General features: G+C 27.8%; 1 pseudogene; it reads left to right on the top strand.

Annotated features, from left to right (window-relative positions):
- The first annotated feature begins 4,392 nt into the window (after positions 1–4,392).
- LOC149494409 (auxin-responsive protein IAA33 pseudogene) lies at positions 4,393–5,147 on the top strand (annotated as a pseudogene).
- Positions 5,148–19,090: the final 13,943 nt, after the last annotated feature.

Raw genomic sequence — 19,090 nt, forward strand, 5'->3', positions numbered from 1 at the left:
CATGTTCTTCTCACGATTCACAACCAAGTGTTGGGTGAAGGTGTAGTTCAATTTAAGTCCAAAATTAACAACATCGCAACCTTCTAAGCTTTTCAATTTTGCAAGTAATTACATCTTTCATGTTGCTTTTGTGATAACTAAGCCTTTCGTAGCAAATTAGGGTTATGTTCATAGATATTCGACTAGGTTTTGATATTCCAATGTGCCGTTATGAAGAAACTTTAATCTTAAAACATTCATATACAGAGACTAATCCTGAGAGGAAGCCTTTTGGATGTAGGAAACATGGGGTAAAGTTTGAGGGTTTCTGTAATGCTATTTTTATTTTTATTTTTTTGTAACTGATGAAGGATGGTAGATTGTTCTTGTAGAATAGTTGGAGCTCGTAATTATTTTCGGTGGCATGATGCACCGCTGCCTGAGCATATTCAACACATAATCATTGGATTAGTGAGGAAGATTAAATGAATGGATGAAGAAAAGAACAAAAAAAAAAAAAAAAAAAAAAAAAAAAAAAAAGAAAGGAAGGCCATTGCTGTAGAATTGTATATGCAGTTGTCTGTGTTGTGCTTGAGGTAGCTTTTAGAGAATTGTTTATTCCTTTGGCCCCCAAACAGGGCATTGAATGCATGAATTGGGGGGTTTTTGAAGCAGGGTCATCGTCAAGGGTTCCTTAAGCGTAGGCTTGGTAGTTTGCCTCTTATAGCAGTTGCTCCGACGTTTTTCACTTTTTCTTTCAATTCACTTTTACTCTTTATTTAGCTTTTAATTTCTCGGTCGCTTTTTAATCAACTCATATCTATTATAAGAAAATGGATATATTTTTTATTTGTTTTTATTGTTATTACTATCGCTTTATCTCATATTTAGAGTTTTTTTTTTTTCCTTCTATATAAGGGTTTGGTCACTTCCATACTAGGGTTTGGTCGCTTCTAAATAAAATATAATATTTGATTGGAGACTTTAACAATCTTTTTGGAAAAGAAGAGGAATGAAAATAATGAAAGAACCAAAATAATAATGAATTGTTAATTTTTTTTCCATTGTTATTTTCCACCATTGTGTTTGGATAATGAAGAAAAGAAAATAAATTTATTTTTCTTTATTTAGAAAATGCAAAATTTTAGATTAAAAAATTGTTAATAATGATATCTTATCATTTTAACATCATTTATCCTTTTAGAGGACTTTGATAATCATATAACTTCAATATCTTCAATATTTAGTTAAAAATAGCTTGGGTGTTTGGATAATTATGTAAAAATTGGAGAAACTTCAATATTGCATCATTATTTTCTCTCCTCCAAATGGAGAGATCCTATCTATTGAGATAGGGAGGAATTTTTACTCATTTAAAATTAACGATAAAAGTATTTTTCTTCCTTTTAATTAATACACTTTATAAATAAAAAATAAAAGGACTACTATTTCAAAAAGAGTGATAAAAATCAAAATAATTAAAAAATAGTATTTTTACTCGTTAAACTAAAAATACATTTAAAGGTAACTAAAAATTTTTCAATATTGAATTTTATATTTAACATGCAACTACCTTTATTCCAATTGTTTCAAGATTTTTTCTTTATTAAAAAAGGCTTCAAAATAACATAAATAAATATTAATATGTAACTTAAAAATCAATAGACAAACAATAATAATGGTAATGGAAGATCCTCCTCAAGTTTTTAGATAGATATATATGAGTTTGGATTCAAAAATTTCAAAGTTCTATATATTTATTTGAAAAATTAAAATATCAAAGGTCTTAAATTTGATAAAATTTAAAAAAATAGAATAAAAAGAGAGTTCTTAAATTTTTTCATCATTTCATCTTTAATATAGAAAATTTGAAAATGAAAAAGATAGCAAATATGCCCAAATAGGCATGTTTAAATTATTTCAAACTTTTATAGCGTATTTTAATAAGATTTCATTAGATTAAAAAAGAAAAAACTTTTTATATGATATTAGTCAAATGCAATAATGTGTAAATAGTCCAAATAAGTATACATCATCATCTAAAAAAAAAAAAAATCAAAGAGAAAGAATATATTTAAAAAATTTTATTTTAATTTCATTGTATTTAACTAATAGAGTCTGATAGTAAAGTGTTTACCCATATTTTAAAAATTCAGAACATAATTAATTAAAAATTCAAATTTCATTTTCAATACTTGAATTAAGGTTTTCGATTTACCTTCTAGAAAGTAATATCATATGAGAACCTATAATAAAAATAAAAATTATCGGACAATAATAATGTAAGATCAAATAGGGAAAATACATACACATATTTTCTCCAATTAAAATGCATAAAAAATATAAATAAAAGGGTATTCAAAAGGATAAATGAAATCTATTTTCTCCAATTAAACAACAATAAAAATACAACGAAAATAATATTTAAACGTATAAATGGTTTCTCCAATTAAAATGCATAAAAAATCTAAACAATGAATATATTAGAAATTTTAAAATAATATAATTTTATTATATAAAATCTCATTATTTCTCTATTCTCATATTTATATATAGTATAGAAGGTATCATTTTATAAAAAGTTAACCCATATAACTTTTAGCATTTCATGAAAAGCTACTAAAATAACTAACAGTTACCAAAACATCTAATTTTACCAAACAGATCCAAGAGTAGTTAAATTATTCCCTTTCTTTATTTGGTTGAGAAAAAAAAAACCATAACGTTTATAATTAATAAATTCTATCATTGCTTAATTTTATATAATTTTTTATTAATAATGAATTTAAATCATTTAATTTTTATTCCCACTATTTTTAGATCCATAAATTTTGTTTTCTAACTAATCGACATATTTGAGATTCCATGAATTTGTAATTCACAAAATTTTGCTAAAAAAATTCATTTCATGTTTCATCAATCCAAAACAAAATAGTAGCTAGATTAATAATCATTCCATCCATCTTTTGGAGTGATAAGCAACCTCAATTTCTGTAAAGGTGAGAATATAAGTTTGCTTTTCGGAAAGCGGTTTTTGCTGGAAAGCCAAAAAATTTTATGTTCTATGGACCGAAGGAAATTATATATACCTCTTGATTATACAAAAAAAAAAAAAAAAATCCTATCCCATAAATACATGCTTATTTTTCTTTTTTATTTTTTGAAATCATATATCACTTCTTTCTAAAAGTACAATTTTATACTATGAACCATGTTAGGATGGATGACTTAATGCTCTTAAGTGAGATCAAAGGTTTGATTCAAGAGTTTGATAAATGCACACTTAAAATGCTTTATCCTCTAGGTAGCCGACCTTATTCTTAATAATCTGACTTGACGCGAGCAAAAACTTATGTTGAATGACTAAGATACATATCTAGTTAATACTTGTTTGGTTAATACTAAAAAAAGAATACAATTCTCCTAAAGGTCTGTTTGACAATATTAGTTGTTTTAGTAACTATTTTAATAGTTGTTAACTGTTTTAGTAGTTGTTAATTAGCTGGTAGATGTTAGCGGCTAGCTGTTGGCTGTTTAAATAGTGGTTGAAAGCGAAAGTGTTTGATAAACACATTATTTGATTGGCAATAAATTTAAAATGATAAAAAGGATATTGAAATATTTACCTAAAATTTTCAATTAAATTTATTACAAAAAAATAATTTCACTGTATCTAAATTTTCAAAATTTAAGGCAGCAAAAGTTGAAAAGTTCACTATTTTATAAATAAAATGGGAAATTTTTAATATTTTAGGGGATTAATATTTTTAATTTTTAATATTTGTTTGAGTTTAAATATAAATATATAAATATTTTTTTTTTCTTTTACTATCAAATATAAATAAGCCAACATAAAATAATCAAACACGTAATGTGATAACATAAGGATTTTATATTAATTAAGGATAAGGATAAGGTTATAAAAAAAATTTAATAAAAAAATAGCGAAACACTAAACGTTAGATAGAAAAACGTTTTAGAAAATACTCCATAAACCTTTTAAAGCTACTTTATATATCAAGTTAAACACTCTATAAACCTCTTAAAGATACTCTGTATATCAAGTCACCGAACACGGTAATTTAGAAAAATATTGTTTTGACTAATTCAAAACACTAAACACTGCTATAAATGTTACTGCAAAATACGTCATAAATAATTTCCTTAATCCGTGTGAAAACAAAGTGAGCTTAAATTTGTGGGGCGGACGAAGTAGAAATTAGTGAAATGGAATTGATACGTGTGAAAATTACAAGAGGATATGGTATTTCTACAGAGAAAATAAAATAGTAAAAATTTTAAAATAAAACATTTGACCCAACATTCCATTGGATCCCATTTTCTCAAAACAATATTATAGAATAGAATAAAATGGAACCAACACCAAAAGTTGTAAATTTAACATGTCCTCTCTCTCTCTCTTTCTCTCTCATTCATTTATATATTTCTACCGAAACCACATCAATCGCACCCACACACACACTCCCCCCACCTCTCTCTCTCTCTGTGAACCGCTAAAAAACCAAACTCTTTTCAGTTTCTTCACTAAAATCCAACTAACCAAACCATTAGACATGAATGCTTTTGATCCTCAACGGAGACAAGATAAAACCTTTAAACAGAGATCATTATCATCACAATCACCATCACCGTCACCATCGAGATTATTACTTTCAAACGCAAACCCTAAACCACCTTCTTCTCTTCCTCTCATGGCGAATTACTCTAGATCATTCCCTGTCTGGATGATGACGATCTTGTCTCCGCCGTGGTTCCTCCGGTCACTGTTGTTTTGGAAGGCCGGTCAATTTGCCACCGCATCAGCCTCCATAAGCATGCAAGCTACAATAGTCTTGCTATGGCTCTCCGGCAAATGTTTGTCGATGGCAGTGGCGGCGACATGGCGGCGGAGATAGCAGATAATCTTGATTTAACAAATGCTGTTCCTGGTCATCTTGTTGCTTATGAAGATATGGAAAATGATCTCCTTCTTGCCGGTGACCTTAACTGGAAGTACGTAATTACTTCTTTTATTATTTTTTTATTGTGACTATATTACTAGCTTATACACATTCAGGTTATGTCTTATGTTTGAATTTTTGTACAACATTGTTTTTATATAATATATAATATATCTATAAAAGGAAAGCAAGTTACTTTTTCTTAAATTTATTTTTGAATATATATATTATATGTCAATGTTTTATAAGAAAGTACTTCATTGGAGAATATCCATTTCTTATACATCTTCATTTATAAAAAGTTTAAATCAAAGCAATGGTTGTTTTGAAATCACCGATTTCTGTTTTTTTTTTTGGTTTTAAATTAAAATTAAATAATATATTTTTAAATTTTAAAATATTTTTTTAAAATTTATAACTTGAATAAATAATAATAATAATAATAATAATAATAATAATAATAATAATAATAAACATTACTATTGAAAAAATTAAATCAATTTAATAAAAGTTCTTAAATTTACTTTATAAACTGTAATAAAATAAAAAAATAAGTTGGAAATTTCTTTTGAAGAACGTGTTTTTCACAATTTTAAACCGAAATCACCGATTTTAAACCAAAATCGCCTGTTTCAAACTAAAACCGTCCGTTTCGATTTCAAAAAATAAAGAATCGAATCGAATCTTAAGTTCATGATTTCGGTTAGAGTTTTAGAAATAGAAATCACCGGTGGTCATCCCTATAATATCACTGGTGGTCATCACGGTATTGGTTTTGACCGATTCAGTTTCAACCAAACTATGGTCATCCCTACATCTTGCAAGAAATCACTGGTTTATTACTGTTTTGTCCTTTTTATTTTTTAGTGCTATAAAGATAACTTTGTTTAAGGACTTTGTGTGGGTGTAAAATCACTTGTATCTCCATATTTTTCATAGTGCATTTACTTCTCTCTCGCCCCGTGGTTTTTTCCCTCTATATTGGAGGGTTTCCACGTAAATTTTGTGTCTCTTCCATTTATTATTTTACTTCTCATTTTATCATCAATTACCAAAACTAAATATTTATCCATTACCACGCTAAATTCCGCAACATATATATATATATATATATATATATATATATATATATATATATATATTTCGATTCAATTAAATATAAATTTTTAGAAATTAAAATTTCAGGATGTTATAATATATATTTAATTTTAGATTTAACAAAATATAATTTAATATAATTGCTCTTTATGCATATATATATATATATATATATATAATATTTATAAAATAAAGCATTTCATAAAATTATATATACTCCGCATGCATACGAAAGATTGAATAATTATATAATTGAACTACATGGATCAATACGTATTATATAACTACATATAAATTTTAAAAAGTCGTTGAGCAATATAGACTATATAGTATAGCGATATTTACTAATTCTATAGAATAAACATACATAACTATAACACATGGTTTACTTCATAAAATATTAATGTACTAATTGAATCATAACAATAAATATTTAGCATATGTAGTAATTATGTGAAGTAAAGATATATACATATAGTTATGTAATTATAAGAGATGTTTAACTCATAAAATATTAAAATAATAATTAACTCATAAAGAACAATTACAACAAATACTATTTCGTCAAATTTAAAAAATTAAATATATTTACATGGTAACACCTTGAAATTTCAATTTCAAAATTGATTTAACTTAAATTAAAATATGCTAAATTATGTATTAATATGTATTTTTTGTATTTTATAATCAAAGTGCAGTTTTTCAATTATTTTTATATGAATTAATTAATATAGTACATTAATAATTAAATACAGAAAAACTAACTCAAAGGAAGTTCCTAGCTCAAGGGGAGGACAAAATTGGACTAGACATTTTTCAAAAAGGGCTAAAGCATGAATATTTGAGGTGTGAAGTTCGCAGGTGGCCCAATATTAAAGCAAGATAGAATTTGATACGTTAATAAAATGAATCAGGTCTAACTCACTCCCACGAGCTAAATATAAGGAAATAAAATTATCATTAATTTTATATATGAGATAATAATATATTTTGAAATTTGATACTTCCTCCTTTTCATAATACTTGTCACATTTGAAATTTCACATTCTTTAAAAAAACAATTAAATTTGTCTAAGTTATAATAAATTATTAAGTAAATTGACTATATTACCCTTAATTTAATATTCTTATATTTAAACACTACCTAATTATTTCCCATATACAAGGTTAAACATGGAAAAAAGAAACTATAAATGTGACAAATATTTTGAAACAAACTATTTTTTCACATGTGACGAGTATTATGAAACCGGAATAATAATAAATTTGAGAATTATGAATAAAGTTACTCTGATATTAATAATGGATTGATGATTGAATTTATGTTTTCTATAATTCATTGCTTGTTTGATCTCGGTTCCTTAATAAGAGTCCATTTTACAAAAATATTATTTTCCAATTTAAGTGCCCATTTACGAAATCTAAATAACATTATACTTTTACTTTCAAATATAGCCTTCTAAATTCAATTGAGTAATAAAATGAGTTTATTATTTTTAGAAGGACATTTTAGTACGTAATGCGTTAACCATATTAATGGCTTTTAATAATTTTCTTCATTCTTGTGTTTTTGGTAAAATAGACAATTATTAAGGAAGTAAGGGACTAATAAATTATTATTGATAACAGTTAAATATGACTCTCTCTATTCCATTTTAATATTTTTTACAAAAATTAAGAAAATGATTGAAATACATTAATTTTTTAAAAATATATGATAGAATGTTTAAATTGTCTTTCTTCAAATTAAAAACTCCACTATTAATTTTGCTACAAAGCACCTAATAAATATGGTGAAATTGGAAAAAAATAATTAATACATTCTCAAAATTCTAAATAAGCACTTGAAGTAGAACAAGGTAAAATGCTCGTTTGTTGCTATTAAAGTGGAACGAATGGAGTATCTAATTAATAGCAATAATAATTAAATGGAGAATTTTAATTATAATTTTGAATGATTTTTATTTAATTTTTAAAATTTCTTCAACCATTGTATTTACTAGAAGTTTTTAATCAGTCAGGAGAGACCAAACTGCTAATTTGTAATCTACACTCGATCTCATTGATTATTTTTTTTCCTTTAAATTTTAATATGTGAAAGATGCCTTTCCCCAAATTTGGTTGAACAAAATTTCCAAAGTTGAAAGCTTTAACTTACGACCATCTATAACATAAATAGAGGTGACAGCTGTTGATGTTTTTTTTTTCTTTAATCAGCAAAAAATTATCTTTTTATTATTATTATAAAAAAGAATTAATTGACCCTAATATTATTACTCAAGCCAAATCACTTCTCTATACACTTAAACCTAGCTGGAGCATGTTAAGTTAAGAAAACCTAAAATGAAGTACGTCAGAGAAATAGATATAAGAGAACTCTTGATGAGATAAGAAAAACTAACTCTCCTGGCTAGACTATCACTGTAAAGAAAGAATACAATTACACGTTCACTTTACACCATTGAGCTGTCAAACAACTTATCATTCAACAATTATGATTCAAAGAAATTCTGTAGAAATATTCAAAGCCAAAACATACCCAAATATACACCTTTTTCATTCAACTCGAGTTTTAGTAGTTGAATCTGCTTACTTATCCCATTAAATAGGAATCAGAACCAAATAGTTCTTTTCATTGTGAAATGAGGTATTTTTAGATGTAAAAAAGTGTACTTTTGTCAAATATTGACATTAATCGTCATTTTGAAAGAAACTGTCATTTGATTTTGAAAAAGTGCCTTTAATCGTCAATTGAATTGAAAAGTGGCTTTAATCATCGTTTGATTGAAAACGGTTCATTTGACTTTAATTACCAAAGGTTTGAAAAAAGAGACTTTAATCACCTATCTTGTGTAAAAATGGTTCTTTTAGCTTTAGTCATCAAAAGTTTTGAAATAGAGGCTTTAGTTGCTTATTTGCATGGAAAAAAGAATTCTTGTCTTTGGTTGCCAAAAGTTTTGAAAGAGAAGAAAAAAATGGATGAAGCAATATGCAAAATAAAGCAAAGCAACATGCAATTTCTTCACAACACACAAGGCAACAAGCAATCATCAACATTCATCTATTTCAAATATGCAAGTCATGTAAATGCCATTCAAAAGCTTAGAGCCTCACATTGAAAATATTATAACAAAGATGGAAAAATTGCAAAATTATAAAGTTATAGGATCATGCTCAAAGTGTTAAGTATTGTATCCAAGGTAGGTGATATATATATAAGAGTATAATTCAAAGTCTCTAACCCAAGGTAGGTGATTTAAGACTAATCGTGCATTCTAAGTATTTAACCATTTATTTAAAACTAAGTTAAATATGCATTTAATTTAATTTATTTCAACAACGTCTAATTATTTATTTTCTAGTTTAAAATAGACATTTAATTAATCCTGAGTTAAGTGATCATGTAACTTAATTAATTGTAAGTTTAATCACGCAACTCTAGATTTATCATGCAATTAATTAAGTCCTAAATTAAACTAATTAATCCTATACAATTAATTAATTAATTAAGTCACCTATTAACTAATTAATTTTAGTCTAATTAATTAATTCTAAGTGATTATGTAATTACTTAATTTAATCATACAATTAATTAAGTATTAAATTAATCTAATTAATCCTATGCAATTAATTAAAATTAGCTATGTACTTAATTTAATTAATACTAGCCTAGTTAATTAATTCTAAGCGGTCATGCAATTATTTAATTTAATTCTAAACTAATTAAACTTAAATAATCATGCATTTAATTTTAAACTAGTTAAATTTAATTAATACTAACTAGGCATTTAATTAATTAAATCTCGACTAACCTAATTAAATATTAAACCTAAGCATGCATAAAATTAAAGAAGATGCGGGTCCTACCTCTTGTAGCGTGCTTTTACAGTGTCTTGGAGGCGGCGGCTTGATGAGGAGAGTGTTGATATCCATACGAAGGTTTCATATACACCTCTTCGAATAAGTTCCCAATTAAAAAGACGTTTTTAACATCCATCTAATAGAGAGACCATTTTCGGTGTAAGACAATAGTAATAAGAGCTCGTACAATGGTAAGGCGAGCAACATGAGCAAAAGTCTCCTCATAGTCAATGTCATATTCTTATGTGTATCCTTTTGCAACTAAGCATGTTTTATACCGTTCAATACTCCCGTCGACATGAGTCTTAATCTTGTACACCAATTGCAACCTACAATAGATTTACCTCGAGGCAAATCAACTAAGTCCCAAGTGTTAGTTTCAATAAGTGCTTCTAATTCTTATCATAGCTTTCTGCCAAAGAATGTTAATGGAGGCTTCTTTAAAGGTAGGCATGGCCATTGGTTCGGTTTTAATTGGAACCGAACTGTACTGTAGACGAATCGAAACAGGACCGGAACTGGCGGTTCATAATTTTGAATCGGAACCGACGGTTCAAGGGCCGGTTAAGGTTCATATGAATCTTAAAATATGAACCGAAACCGGCCTGGAATCGGCAGTTAACCGGCGGTTCTGGTCCGGTTCGAACCGGATGCACAAAAAAATTGTAGCTTAAAATTTTTATAAAAAAATTTATATCACTTGATTGATTGTAGTTGATTTGATTTATGGTAAAGAGAAGTACAATGGTACATAAGTTATAAAAAGTGGTGAAAAAAAATACATATTTTTTTACTTAATTAATACAGAAAATGGTACATGAATAGTTGATTTATATATAAAAAAATCCTTTCAAGTATATAAAAAAAGAGTGTAACGAATAGTTTTTGATATGATAGGTTTTTTTTTTTTGGTAAATAAATTTTATTCATTTTTTAATCATTTATTTATTTATTTACTGTAATTTACTAAATTATCCAAAAATATAGTTGTTATTTTTCTGATATAACTTATAAGGGACAATTTTGGAAACTAATAGATGAGAAACATGTATAAATATGATGAGTTGATGATTTTTTATTTCACAACCAATTATATCATAACTCTTCTCTTATTCTCAATCAAAATTCTCTCAAATTTCCATATTTCATTATTTTTTCTATTGCTTTATTTTTCTTAATATTGAAATTATCTATTGTTTATTTTTTATTTTCTTACATCCAATTCCAAATTCTTTCTCTAATCTCAATTTTTTCCATTCATAAATTTACTTCATTTGATTTTTTTAATAATTTTCTTAGTATTTGAAAATAATAATTTCCAACTCATTTCATTAATTTTATATTCCATTTATAGTTGTCTATATTAGTGAATTAGTAAAATTTATAAATTTAATGTAATAATAGTTCTAAGTTAGTTAATATAAGTTTTGTTTTAAAATTTTATAATAATTTATTTAGTTAATAAAATTTAAACATTTTAAAATTATTATTTATTTATGAATTCGGAATCAAAATTTTATTATTTTTTTAAAAATTTGCGTAATGCCGGAACCGAATCGGAACCGTAATTCGAACCGTCGGTTCACTGGAACTGTGCCGAAACCGGAACCGGAGGTTCAAGGGTCGGTTCCGGTTCAAAATTTTAAACATTAGGAACCGGCGGTTCAGTGAACCGGAATTGGCGGTTCACTGAACCGGCCATGCCTATTTAAAGGTGGTAGGTTCATGAAAGATTGCAAGAGCAAAATAACAATGATAATGATTAAAATGGACATTAAATTTGACTACTCTAGAAGAATTACAATACCATGTTCAATGGTTGTGGAAGGCGTGAATGCTTATAGGGAAAGAGCCAAAGCATGCAAAAAGAAAAAAAAAAAATTGACTAGAAAAATTCTGATACCGTGTTCAATGAAAAGGAATTTGTATGATATTACTGGGCGATTTACATTATATAGGTATACAAGAAAAAAATGATCATAATTAGATATACTATCAGATACACTAAAATCATAATCAAATACACAAGTATCAGATTTAGATATATCACTTAGGATTTTATCCTATCAGTCTTGAATTTATGTACTTCTCACTGCCTAGTGAATTCTCCAAGAAGTGATCGTGTCCTTGTGTTTAGTTGGAAGAGACAAACAATGCCAATATATTATTAAACGTTATCGCAATATTCATTGCACCAAATAAAATAGAAAATAGAAAATAGAAAGTAAATTCTATAAGAATTAATATGTTTACAAAATAGAAAATATATGGTAGTAAATTCTATAAGAATTAATATATGATCGTAAGATATTTGAAAATTTTTACATTTTTTACTTTTTGAAGTTATTTTTAAATATTCTATTATTTGACTGTGATTTAAAAGATTTTATTTTATGATAGGGAAAAAGAAAAAAATATTATTTTATTTTAATATTTATTTTTTTATATTTGTATGATATGATTGGATATATTGTTTTTACTTGGCTTTTAGTTTTTTTATTTTGTCTGTCAAAATGAAATTTCATTAAATGGCCTTTTTCAGTTGAAGAATCAGCTAATTTTTAAGATTCAGATGGTAATTTTTTAAAAGTAATTTGTTTTTTATTATATGTTGAGTTCTAAAAATGATTTTTTATTTTTTATTTTCTTTTTTTTGTTAATGAATTAGTTTGTAACTACTATCACTTTCATTTAATAAGATATTTGGATCAAGATTTGTATCTGCTTGTAACAAATAGATAGTCTCTTGATGATTAAATACTTTTAATTTCTTTCTCTTCAATTTTAAATTTGTTTGACTCAAAAGAAAATAGTGTTTTAAAAAACTAAAAAAATATAGAAACATATATTTATATTTTGAATCACTTTTTGTTTCAAGAATATGTGTATATGAATATGTGCATTTTTTTTAATGCACCAAGTAATTAATATTGTCATTATAATTAAAATAATTACCACTAGGATTCTAGCTCGTGTTATTTTTAAACAATTCAAATCACTTTTCATTTCTTTTCTTTTACCTAGCAGCAAGAAATATATATATATATATATATATATATATATTACTTTTTCATCGTGTTGGAGATTCAATTATAGCTTGATTTACTTTTCAGACATCTATATATTAAAGTTTTAAAAATTTGCATTATAAATTAGGGGCTTAAATTTGGTTTAGGAGTTGGGTTGAATTTTATTTTGAAACCACTTCATTATATAAAATAAAATTAAGTGCATAGAATTAGAATTACAAATAGTTTTTAAGGCAAAGTTTAATGTAAATAACATTGTATTTATTTTATCTAAATAAAACTTACACTTTAATATTATATAAATAAAAAAATTAAGCGAGCACAAAGAACAAATATAGTAAATTAAACACACGTCATAAAAAGGCTAGTATTAGCAAATGTCAAGAGTGGAACTATATTATTAGTGATATAAGAATTGTTTTAGAACAAATTAAATTATTTATGCAAGTGGCAAGGTGATCCATTCTTGAATATACTTTTTTTTATTATTATTTTTCCGGGCATTTCAAAGATCTGTCGATGCCTTCATTTAGCAAGCTTCAAAACAGAGGTTTGTTCAGCCTATAAAACTAGGGATTAGGATCAAATAGAAGAGTAGAAAGATAGATTGTTACTTCCTATACATCAATTTCAAGGCATTTTTTTTTTTTAAGTTCATCAAATCTGTTTATTAATATGTTTATAGATATACATTATTTATTTTATTTTTAATAATAAATACCAAATAGTGTTAATGTCATGTTATTAATCAAATATACGTACTGTAATTTTTTATTTGTTAAATGTAAACTTATTCATACAAAAATTGAAAAAAAACACGAACTAAAATCACACACATATATAATTAGGCATGGCCATTTGTTTTGTTCGAATCGGTACTGCACCTTACTATAGATGAACTGAAATCAGATCGAATTGTCGGTTTAAAGTTTTGAACCGGAATCAGTTGTTCAAGGGCATATTAAGGTTTATATGAATATTAAAATCTGAATCTGACTATGTAGTTCTGGTTTGATTTGAACTGAAAATTTTTTACTTTTATTTGCAAAATTACAATCACTTAACCTATTCTATACACTTCAAAAAGTCTCAATAATTTTTAACTACATGATATACTTTGCTTAAGATTTTTTTTTTTTTGAAAATACATGTTACTTAAAAGTTAAAAATCGAAAAAAGTAAAATAGTAAAACGAAACGAAATATTTAGTCTAAAATTATACTATTTGATATTTTTTTTTTCCTTTTAAAGTCTTCACTTAGTTCAAAATTATATTTTTTTGAACTCTTATAAAGTTATTTCATTTTGGCGAGATATATAGTTATTATTACTGAAATATAAAAGTGTAGATACAATAGGTTCCCTCAAACTTGATGGTTAGTAAATAGTGTAAACTTCAAGGGCAAATCTATACATTTGGACGAAGTAAAATTGATGTTATTGTTATGAAAAGAAGAATCAAAAGATGCTTGAACTTATGCGAGATTTAGTATTTCCACTATTCCAAAATATAAGTCCTTGTTTTTGCATAATGATTAAGAAAGTAATTAACTCTCTTAAATTATTTTAAATCAAGATTAATTTGATCAAATTACTCTTTATCTCAAAATCAAGAGGAACTTATGAATGTTGTTATTGTATCTAATGTAAATAAGGGTAACATTGGAAAAACATCATTTATAAATTTTTTAAAATACTGAAAACAACATATATTTTGGGACAAAATAATCACCAAAAAACAACTTATATTTTGGAACAGAATGACTATTAGGTTAGAGGTTGGCATGCATATGGTTGGTTTAAAATTATTATATGTGACAATCTTAGAGTTGGCCCCTCTATCTAAGCATGCTTGGTGGGTAATTAAGCATAGCTTCATTGCATATATTTATGTTGGCACACATTTAGTTTAATTGAAAGCAATAAAGCAACTACTTTTCCATGTGGAAAGACTTCAAGACTTTGTAGTAGTGTGGTACTTTGTGGACATTTTTCCCATTTTAAAGGCACACTTGTTGGTTTAGCCAAAAACAATTAACTCTTCAGTTGATTGGCTGAAAGAAATAGGGCAGGAAAATTTTCATAAATTTGGCAGGAAAATTTATGAAAAGTGCTTTTTCATTTAACTCCCAAGGTCGGTCTTACTGTCTGTTAAGGGTCGAATACATCAATTGCCCTCTGAACCTGCGCATGAAAGTCTTGTGGCCCCCCATATTTTAGAAATGATATTGTCGCCCCCTAAACTTGTTTTTTTTTTTAATTTATGCACGCCTAGCCATGTCAGAAAAGGGATGTGAAATACACGCATGAAAATGAGCGAGTTAGTCACATAAGAGCATCTTACATGGTAACCTACAGCATTTTCTCTTCCTCCATTAAATCCCACTTGCTTTTCTTCAACCCCAAATACCCATCTCCTTCCAAACTTCAAAAGTTCATTTTGAATAACAGTAATGGCACCACCAAACTCAAAACCTGTACCAAGAAAAGGAAAAATCCTAAAAAATCTACTGGTATCTCAACATGCAACAATAACAGTTCAAGAGAAGCTAGTTCTAACAACATGGAAAGCAAACATATCATTTTAATTGAAGAAGAAATGGAAAAGAAAAATAAAAAAAAAAGAGATAATTGTGAAGTATTTGCATCAAATGGGACTCACTTGGACGAAGATATCTAGAAAAGAGCTTGGTGAAATGGATAAGCCAATGAATGAGAGCAATAACTATGGATCTTATTGCGACAAACACTACAAAAAAATCACCAATTTGCGACCAATTATTGCGACCGACTCAATGCAGTCACAATTTTGGGACCGATTTGCGACCTATGGACAAACAGTCGCTAATTGTAGCGCTAAGAATTCCCTCGAGTTTGTTTTTCAGTTTGCGACTAGTATACGACGGATTTGCGACCGATTTTGCGACTGATCTGCTAGTACGTGTTATTCCGTCGCAAAATTGCGCTCTTCAAAATAAGGAATAAATTCTGAGATCGATTTGCGACCGATTATGTGCGACCGATAAGTATAGTCGCAAATCGGTCGCAATTTTATTGCGGAGTAAAACGACGATGCAGAGTTAAAAATTGCGACCGATTTTAATGAAATTTGCGACCGACTTGGGGCTTTAAACGCCAGACGCCCTCCTTCTTCTTTCTTTCTTCTCCTCCTCCTCTCCTCTCCTCCGTTAGCAGCGCCGTCCCAGTGCCTCCTGACCCCGCTCCAGCCCGCCTGACGCTACCATCTCCGCTCCATTGCAAGTCCGGTCACTCCTCATCGTCGTTCGTGCTATTTGGACACATGTTGAGGTAAGTTTTGCGATTTTTTTTTTCGATTTTTTTTTTGCGATTTATGTGTTTTTATTATAATAATTTTTGGTATATTTGTTTGTATATTTGATAGTTAGATTAGGAATTATTATTATTAGTATTATTATTATATAGAAGAACATAAAAAGATTAATAATTTTAGCAATGAATTAAATAGAAAAAAATAAACAAAAATATAATAATTAGGAAGCAAGTTTCATGTCATGTTAAGTGGAAAACAAGTTAGTTAGTTTTTTAATAGTGTTAAGTATATTAAATGATAGTTAATTTTTTAATAGTTAATTATAAAAAAAATTAAAAGAGTAAATGATAGTTAATTTATTTAGTTTAAATCATTAATTTTAAACATAATTTAAATTATTTCGTCAATTTAAAATATCATTATATTTTAAATATGTCTTAAGTAAAAAATTAATAAAAACATTACGAGTAGAATAACGAGTAAAAATATGTATAACACATATTAAAAAAAAAAAAACAAGTCCAAATATAAGTTATAACATTGCCACATGATACATGATACATAATAGCAAAAATAGAAGCCAATTGTTATGATTCATGTAATTAAAATTACTCTTTTTTTATAATTATGAAATAATGCTTTTTTTTTGTTATTATTGTTGTTATTATTCTTAAATATATTTTTTTAAATGAATGATGCGTTTGGGTTGGAGGCCTAGTTGTGGCCATTTTGCCTTTGGAGAATGTTGGTATGATATAGAAGTGTTTATTGGAGTGTCTTTATATTTGAGATTTGATTGTGTTGTGCCGAAGTACTGCCGAATTTTTTTCCAAAAAATTCAATATGTGGAATCGTGCACTTACCTTTATTATCGTAGGCTTATATATATATATATATATATATATATATATATAACCTTAGTATTGAATAAATGAACTTAGAGAGTGAGTTCACATTTATATATAGTTACCCTTATTATATAAATAACTTTAGTAAGTTAGAAGTGTAAATTGAACATTACATTGTGGCAAGTTTTAAGGATGGTTTAGACTAATGCAATTACATATAATTTGCCCTTTATAAACACATTGTTAATTAGGTAAAAAAAATGCGAACTAATCGAGATTGGATGTACTAGAGGTTCGAGGTTAATGGGATATTAAGACAAGAGTTCTTGCAAGGATTGGAGGCGTTTATACAGTTTGCAGTTAGTAATCCCAGTTGTATGGATGGTAATAAGTTGAGGTGTCCATGTAATCACAAGAAGTGTCGAAATAGAGCCTTCTTAGACATCGATACAATTAAACTTCATTTATGCAAAAATGGGTTCGTGGAACATTATTACGAATGGATACATCATGGTGAACCCCGAGTTTCCAGTGGGTCAGGCCACTCTATTCCGGTAAGTTTAGAAGGTCAGCCTTATCAATTTCTGTATGGTAATCAATGCAATGATATGGTAATCGATGCGAGTAGAGTAGAATGTTATTGGGATAATATGGAGGAATAGCCAAACGTAGCAGCATAACAATTGTTTGACATGCTAAGTGCAGCTAACAGTGAACTGTGGCTTGGATGCAAGAATCATTCAGTTCTATCTGTTGTGGCACGATTACTACACATAAAAGCGGAGCACCATTTTTCAAAAAGGTGTTACGATGATTTTGTGCAGTTAGCAAAGGAAATGTTGTCTGAAGGTCATTCAATGGTTGATAATTTTTATCAGACAAAAAAATTAGTTCGGGGATTGGGACTACCCGTTGAAAAGATTGATTGTTGTCGTAATAATTGTATGATATACTGGGGTGTTGACACGGAATTCAAAGACTACAAGTTTTTCAATCTTCTAAGATATCAACGGTGGGGTCAAGGGACTGGTAGAGTACAAAGAGAGAAGGCTTTCAAGAAGATGTATTATTTCCCTCTTGTTCCTCACCTTCAAAGGTTATATGCATCTAAGGCAACAGCTGAACACATGACGTGGCATGCTTTGCATGAATATGAGGATGGTATAATGACTCATCTGTTAGACTCTGAAGCATGGAAACATTTTGATAACATTCCTCCTGTATTTGCTGCTGATATGAGAAATGTGAGATTGGGGCTTTGTATTGATGGGTTTCAACCGTTTGGCCAATCAAGACAACAATATTCATCATGGCCTGTCATTGTCACACCATATAATCTACCATCGTCAATGTGTATGAAAGATGAATATATGTTTTTGTGTGTTATTGTTCCTAGCCCTACTAATCCGAAACACAAAATTGATGTGTTTCTGCAACCTTTGACTACCGAACTTAATTATTTATGGGAATATGGGGTTGAAACATTCGATATTTCGACTAATCAGAATTTCATAATGCGAGCTGCATTGCTTTGGACTATCAGTGATTTTCCAGCATTTGGAATGTTATTTGGGTGGAGTACGGTAGGTAAATTGGCTTGTCCTCATTGCATAGAAAACACTAATGCATTTACACTAAAAAATGGAGGTAAACAATATTGGTTTGATTGTCATCGCAAATTCTTACCAGAATCTCACCCTTGGAAGAGAAATCGACAATGCTTTAGAAAGAACACGACTATTGTTGAACCCCCTCCACCTGTGAAGTCTAGAGCTGAAATATTATAAGAAATTGAAGATCTGGGGCTTATGAAAGTTACAGAGTTAGTGCAGATGAGGCAAATGCAAGAATTGGCAGGAATAGCGGGTGGAAAAAGCGAAGCATCTTCTGGGATTTGCCATACTAGAGTTCACTTCTTATCCGTCATAACCTTGATGTGATGCACATAGAAAAAAATGTGTTTAAAAATCTGTTCAACACTGTCATGAACATTGAAGGGAAAACCAAGGATAATGCAAAAGC

Source organism: Jatropha curcas, chromosome 8 (assembly GCF_041381405.1).
Source record: "Jatropha curcas cultivar XTBG-Jc1 chromosome 8, XTBG_Jcur_1.0, whole genome shotgun sequence".
Lineage (NCBI taxonomy): Eukaryota > Viridiplantae > Streptophyta > Magnoliopsida > Malpighiales > Euphorbiaceae > Jatropha > Jatropha curcas.